We start from the raw sequence: 7,753 nt of genomic DNA, 5'->3' as shown, positions 1-7,753 counted from the left end.
TCATAATGGTCGATGATGTTATAATGGGTCGATGATGTCATAATGGGTCGATTATGTCATAATGGGTCGATGATGTCATAATGGGTCTATGATGTCATTATGGGTCGATGATGTCATAATGGGTCGATGATGTCATAATAGGTCGATGATGTCATAATGGTCGATGATGTCATAATGGGTAGATGATGTCATAATGGGTCGATGATGTCATAATGGGTCGATGATGTCATAATGGGTCGATGATGTCATAATGACCGATGATGTCATAATGGGTCGATGATGTCATAATGGGTCGATGATTTCATAATGGGTCGATGATGTCATAATGGGTCGATGATGTCATAATGGGTCGATGATGTCATAATGGTCGATGATGTCATAATGGGTCGATGATGTCATAATGGTCGATGATGTCATAATGGGTCGATGATGTCATAATGGTCGATGATGTCATAATGGTCGATGATGTCATAATGGGTCGATGATGTCATATGGGTCGATGATGTCATAATGGGTCGCTGATGTCATAATGGCCGATGATGTCATAATGGGTCGATGATGTCATAATGGGTCGATGATGTCATAATGGGTCGATGATGTCATAATGGTCGATGATGTCATAATGGGTCGATGATGTCATAATGGGTCGATGATGTCATAATGACCGATGATGTCATAATGGGTCGATGATGTCATAATGGGTCGATGATGTCATAATGGGTCGATGATGTCATAATGGGTCGATGATGTCATAATGGGTCGATGATGTCATAATGGTCGATGATGTCATAATCGGTCGATGATGTCATAATGGTCGATGATGTCATAATGGGTCGATGATGTCATAAAGGGTCGATGATGTCTTTATGGGTTGATGATGTCATAATGGTCGATGATGTCATAATGGTCGATGATGTCATAATGGGTCGATGATGTCATAATGGTCGATGATGTCATAATGGGTCGATGATGTCATAATGGTCGATGATGTCATAATGGGTCGATGATGTCATAGTGGGTCGATGTCATAATCGGTCGACAATGTCATAATGGTCGATGATGTCATAATGGTCGATGATGTCATAATGGGTCGATGATGTCATAATGGGTCGATGATGTCATAAAGGGTCGATGATGTCATAATGGGTCGATGATATCATAATGGTCGATGATGTCATAATGGGTCGATGATGTCATAATGGGTCGATGATGTCATAATGGTCGATGATGTCATAATCGGTCGATGATGTCATAATGGTCGATGATGTCATAATGGGTCGATGATGTCATAATGGGTCGATGATGTCATAATGGGTCGATGATGTCATAATGGGTCGATGATGTCATAATGGGTCGATGATGTCATAATGGGTCGATGTCATAATGGTCGATGATGTCATAATGGTCGATGATGTCATAATGGGTCGATGATGTCATAATGGGTCGATGATGTCATAATGACCGATGATGTCATAATGGGTCGATGATGTCATAATGGGTCGATGATGTCATAATGGTCGATGATGTCATAATTGGTCGATAATGTCATATTGGGTCGATGATGTCATAATGGTCGATGATGTCATAATGGGTCGATGATGTCATAATGGGTCGATGATGTCATAATGGTCTATGATGTCATAATGGGACGATGATGTCATAATGGCTCGATGATGTCATAATGGGTCGATGATGTCATAATGGTCGATGATGTCATAATGGTCGATGATGTCATAATGGGTCGATGATGTCATAATGGGTCGATGATGTCAAAATGGGTCGATGATGTCATAATGGTCGATGATGTCATAATGGGTCGATGATGTCATAATGGGTCGATGATGTCATAATGGTCGATGATGTCATAATGGGTCGATGATGTCATAATTGGTCGATGATGTCATAATGGTCGATGATGTCATAATAGGTCGATGATGTCATAATGGTCGATGATGTCATAATGAGTCGATGATGTCATAATGGGTCGATGATGTCATAATGGGTCGATGATGTTATCATGGTCGATGATGTCATAATGGGTCGATGATGTCATAATGGTCGATGATGTCATAATGGGTCGATTATGTCATAATGGGTCGATGATGTCATAATGGTCGATGATGTCATAATGGGTCGATGATGTCATAATGGGTCGATGTTGTCATAATGGGTCGATGATGTCATAATGCTCGATGATGTCATAATGGTCGATGATGTCATAATGGGTCGATGATGTCATAATGGGTCGATGATGTCATATTGGTCGATGATGTCATAATGGGTCGATGATGTCATAATGGTCGATGATGTCATAATGGGTCGATGATGTCATAATGGTCGATGATGTCATAATGGTCGATGATGTCATAATGGGTCAATGATGACATAATGGGTCGATGATGTCATAATGACCGATGATGTCATAATGGGTCGATGATGTCATAATGGGTCGATGATGTCATAATGGGTCGATGATGTCATAATGGGTCGATGATGTCATAATGGTCGATGATGTCATAATGGTCGATGATGTCATAATGGTCGATGATGTCATAATGGGTCGATGATGTCATAATGGGTCGATGATGTCATAATGGTCGATGATGTCATAATGGTCGATGATGTCATAATGATCGATGATGTCATAATGGGTCGATGATGTCATAATGGGTCGATGATGTCATAATGGGTCGATGATGTCATAATGGTCGATGATGTCATAATGGGTCGATGATGTCATTATGGTCGATGATGTCATTATGGTCGATGATGTCATAATGGGTCGATGATGATGATGTCATAATGGTCGATGATGTTATAATGGGTCGATGATGTCATAATGGGTCGATGATGTCATAATGGTCGATGATGTCATAATGGGTCGATGATGTCATAATGGGTCGATGATGTCATAATGGGTCGATGATGTCATTATGGTCGATGATGTCATAATCGGTCGATGATGTCATAATGGTCGATGATGTCATAATAGTCGATGATGTCATAATGGGTCGATGATGTCATAACGGGTCGATGATGTCATAACGGGTCGATGATGTCATAACGGGTCGATGATGTCATAATGGGTCGATGTCATAATGGTCGATGATGTCATAATGGTCGATGATGTCATAATGTTCGATGATGTCATAATGGGTCGATGATGTCATAATGGTCGATGATGTCATAATCGGTCGATGATGTCATAATGGTCGATGATGTCATAATGGGTCGATGATGTCATAATGGGTCGATTATGTCATAATGGGTCGATGATGTCATAATGGGTCGATGATGTCATTATGGGTCGATGATGTCATAATGGGTCGATGATGTCATAATGGGTCGATGATGTCATAATGGTCGATGATGTCATAATGGGTAGATGATGTCATAATGGGTCGATGATGTCATAATGGTCGATGATGTCATAATGGGTCGATGATGTCATAATGGGTCGATGATGTCATAATGACCGATGATGTCATAATGGGTCGATGATTTCATAATGGGTCGATGATGTGATAATGGGTCGATGATGTGATAATGGGTCGATGATGTCATAATGGGTCGATGATGTCATAATGGTCGATGATGTCATAATGGGTCGATGATGTCATAATGGGTCGATGTCATAATGGTCGATGATGTCATAATGGTCGATGATGTCATATGGGTCGATGATGTCATAATGGGTCGCTGATGTCATAATGGCCGATGATGTCATAATGGGTTGATGATGTCATAATGGGTCGATGATGTCATAATGGGTCGATGATGTCATAATGGGTCGATGATGTCATAATGGGTCGATGATGTCATAATGACCGATGATGTCATAATGGGTCGATGATGTCATAATGGGTCGATGATGTCATAATGGGTCGATGATGTCATAATGGGTCGATGATGTCATAATGGTTCGATGATGTCATAATGGTCGATGATGTCATAATGGGTAGATGATGTCATAATGGTCGATGATGTCATAATGGGACGATGATGTCATAATGGTTGATGATGTCATAATGGGTCGATGATGTCATAATGGGTCGATGATGTCATAATGAGTCGATGAAGTCATAATGGTCGATGATGTCATAATGGGTCGATGATGTCATAATGGGTCGATGATGTCATAATGGGTCGATGATGTCTTAATGGGTCGATGATGTCATAATGGGTCGATGATGTCATAATGGGTCGATGATGTCTTAATGGGTCGATGATGTCATAATGGGTCGATGATGTCATAATGGGTCGATGATGGCATAATGCGTCGATGATGTCATAATGGTCGATGATGTCATAATGGGTCGATGATGTCATAATGGGTCGATGATGTCATAATGTTCGTTGATGTCATAATGGGTCGATGATGTCATAATGGTCGATGATGTCATAATGGGTCGATGATGGCATAATGCGTCGATGATGTCATAATGGTCGATGATGTCATAATAGGTCGATGATGTCATAATGGTTCGATGATGTCATAATGGTCGATGATGTCATAATGTTCGTTGATGTCATAATGGGTCGATGATGTCATAATGGGTCGATGATGTCATAATGGGTCGATGATGTCATAATGGTCGATGATGTCATAATTGGTCGATGATGTCATATTGGGTCGATGATGTCATAATGGGTCGATGATGTCATAATGGGTCGATGATGTCATAATGGTCTATGATGTCATAATGGGACGATGATGTCATAATGGCTCGATGATGTCATAATGGTCGATGATGTCATAATGGTCGATGATGTCATAATGGGTCGATGATGTCATAATGGGTCGATGATATCATAATGGTTGATGATGTCAAAATGGGTCGATGATGTCATAATGGTCGATGATGTCATAATGGGTCGATGATGTCATAATGGGTCGATGATGTCATAATGGGTCGATGATGTCATAATGGTCGATGATGTCATAATTGGTCGATGATCTCATAATGGGTCGATGATGTCATAATAGGTCGATGATGTCATAATGGTCGATGATGTCATAATGAGTCGATGATGTCATAATGGGTCGATGATGTCATAATGGGTCGATGATGTCATAATGGGTCGATGGTGTTATCATGGTCGATGATGTCATAATGGTCGATGATGTCATAATGGTCGATGATGTCATAATGGTCGATGATGTCATAATGGTCGATGATGTCATAATGGGTCGATGATGTCATAATGGGTCGATGATGTCATAATGCTCGATGATGTCATAATGGTCGATGATGTCATAATGGGTCGATGATGTCATAATGGGTCGATTATGTCATATTGGTCGATGATGTCATAATGGGTCGATGATGTCATAATGGTCGATGATGTCATAATGGGTCGATGATGTCATAATGGGTCGATGATGTCATAATGGTCGATGATGTCATAATGGTCGATGATGTCATAATGGGTCAATGATGTCATAATGGGTCGATGATGTCATAATGACCGATGATGTCATAATGGGTCGATGATGTCATAATGGGTCGATGATGTCATAATGGGTCGATGATGTCATAATGGGTCGATGATGTCATAATGGGTCGATGATGTCATAATGGTCGATGATGTCATAATCGGTCGATGATGTCATAATGGTCGATGATGTCATAATCGGTCGATGATGTCATAATGGGTCGATGATGTCATAATGGTCGACGATGTCATAATGGTCGATGATGTCATAATGGGTCGATGATGTCATAATGGGTCGATGATGTCATAATGACCGATGATGTCATAATGGGTCGATGATGTCATAATGGGTCGATGATGTCATAATGGGTCGATGATGTCATAATGGGTCGATGATGTCATAATGGTCGATGATGTCATAATTGGTCGATGATCTCATAATGGGTCGATGATGTCATAATAGGTCGATGATGTCATAATGGTCGATGATGTCATAATGAGTCGATGATGTCATAATGGGTCGATGATGTCATAATGGGTCGATGATGTCCTAATGGGTCGATGATGTTATCATGGTCGATGATGTCATAATGGTCGATGATGTCATAATGGTCGATGATGTCATAATGGTCGATGATGTCATAATGGTCGATGATGTCATAATGGGTCGATGATGTCATAATGGGTCGATGATGTCATAATGCTCGATGATGTCATAATGGTCGATGATGTCATAATGGGTCGATGATGTCATAATGGGTCGATTATGTCATATTGGTCGATGATGTCATAATGGTCGATGATGTCATAATGGGTCGATGATGTCATAATGGGTCGATGATGTCATAATGGGTCGATGATGTCATAATGGTCGATGATGTCATAATGGTCGATGATGTCATAATGGGTCAATGATGTCATAATGGGTCGATGATGAAATAATGACCGATGATGTCATAATGGGTCGATGATGTCATAATGGGTCGATGATGTCATAATGGGTCGATGATGTCATAATGGGTCGATGATGTCATAATGGTCGATGATGTCATAATCGGTCGATGATGTCATAATGGTCGATGATGTCATAATCGGTCGATGATGTCATAATGGGTCGATGATGTCATAATGGTCGACGATGTCATAATGGTCGATGATGTCATAATGGGTCGATGATGTCATAATGGGTCGATGATGTCATAATGGGTCGATGATGTCATAATGGGTCGATGATGTCATAATGGGTCGATGATGTCATAATGGGTCGATGATGTCATAATGGGTCGATGATGTCATAATGGTCGATGATGTCATAATGGGTCGATTATGTCATAATGGTCGATGATGTCATAATGGGTCGATGATGTCATAATGGGTCGATGATGTCATATGGGTCGATGATGTCATAACGGGTCGATGATGTCATAACGGGTCGATGATGTCATAACGGGTCGATGATGTCATATGGGTCGATGATGTCATAATGGTCGATGTCATAATGGGTCGATGATGTCATAATGGTCAATGATGTCATTATGGGTCGATGATGTCATTATGGGTCGATGATGTCATAATGGGTCGATGATGTCATAATGGGTCGATGATGTCATACTGTGTCGGTGATGTCATAATGACCGATGATGTCATAATGGGTCGATGATGTAATAATGGGTCGATGATGTCATAATGGGTCGATGATGTCATAATGGGTCGATGATGTCATAATGGTCGATGATGTCATAATGGGTCGATGATGTCATAATGGGTCGATGATGTCATAATGGTCGATGATGTCATAATCGGTCGATGATGTCATAATGGTCGATGATGTCATAATGGGTCGATGATGTCATAATGGGTCGATGATGTCATAATGGGTCGATGATGTCTTAATTGGTCGATGATGTAAAAATGGGTCGATGATGTCATAATGGTCGATGATGTCATAATGGGTCGATGATGTCATAATGGGTCGATGATGTCGATGATGTCATAATGGGTCGATGATGTCATAATGGGTTGATGATGTCATAATGGGTCGATGATGTCATAATGGTCGATGATGTCATAATGGTTCGATGATGTCATAATGGTCGATGATGTCATAATGGGTCGATGATGTCATAATGGGTCGATGATGTCATAATGGGTCGATGATGTTATAATGGGTCGATGATGTCATAATGGGTCGATGTCCTAATGGGTCGATGATGTCATAATGGGTCGCTGATGTCATAATGGTCGATGTCATAATGGGTCGATGATGTCATAATAGTCGATGATGTCATAATGGGTCGATGATGTCATAATGGGTCGA

The sequence above is a fragment of the Anomaloglossus baeobatrachus genome, chromosome 7 (assembly GCF_048569485.1).
Source record: "Anomaloglossus baeobatrachus isolate aAnoBae1 chromosome 7, aAnoBae1.hap1, whole genome shotgun sequence".
NCBI classification, from domain to species: domain Eukaryota; kingdom Metazoa; phylum Chordata; class Amphibia; order Anura; family Aromobatidae; genus Anomaloglossus; species Anomaloglossus baeobatrachus.
Note: the sequence above shows the minus strand (reverse complement) of the source record.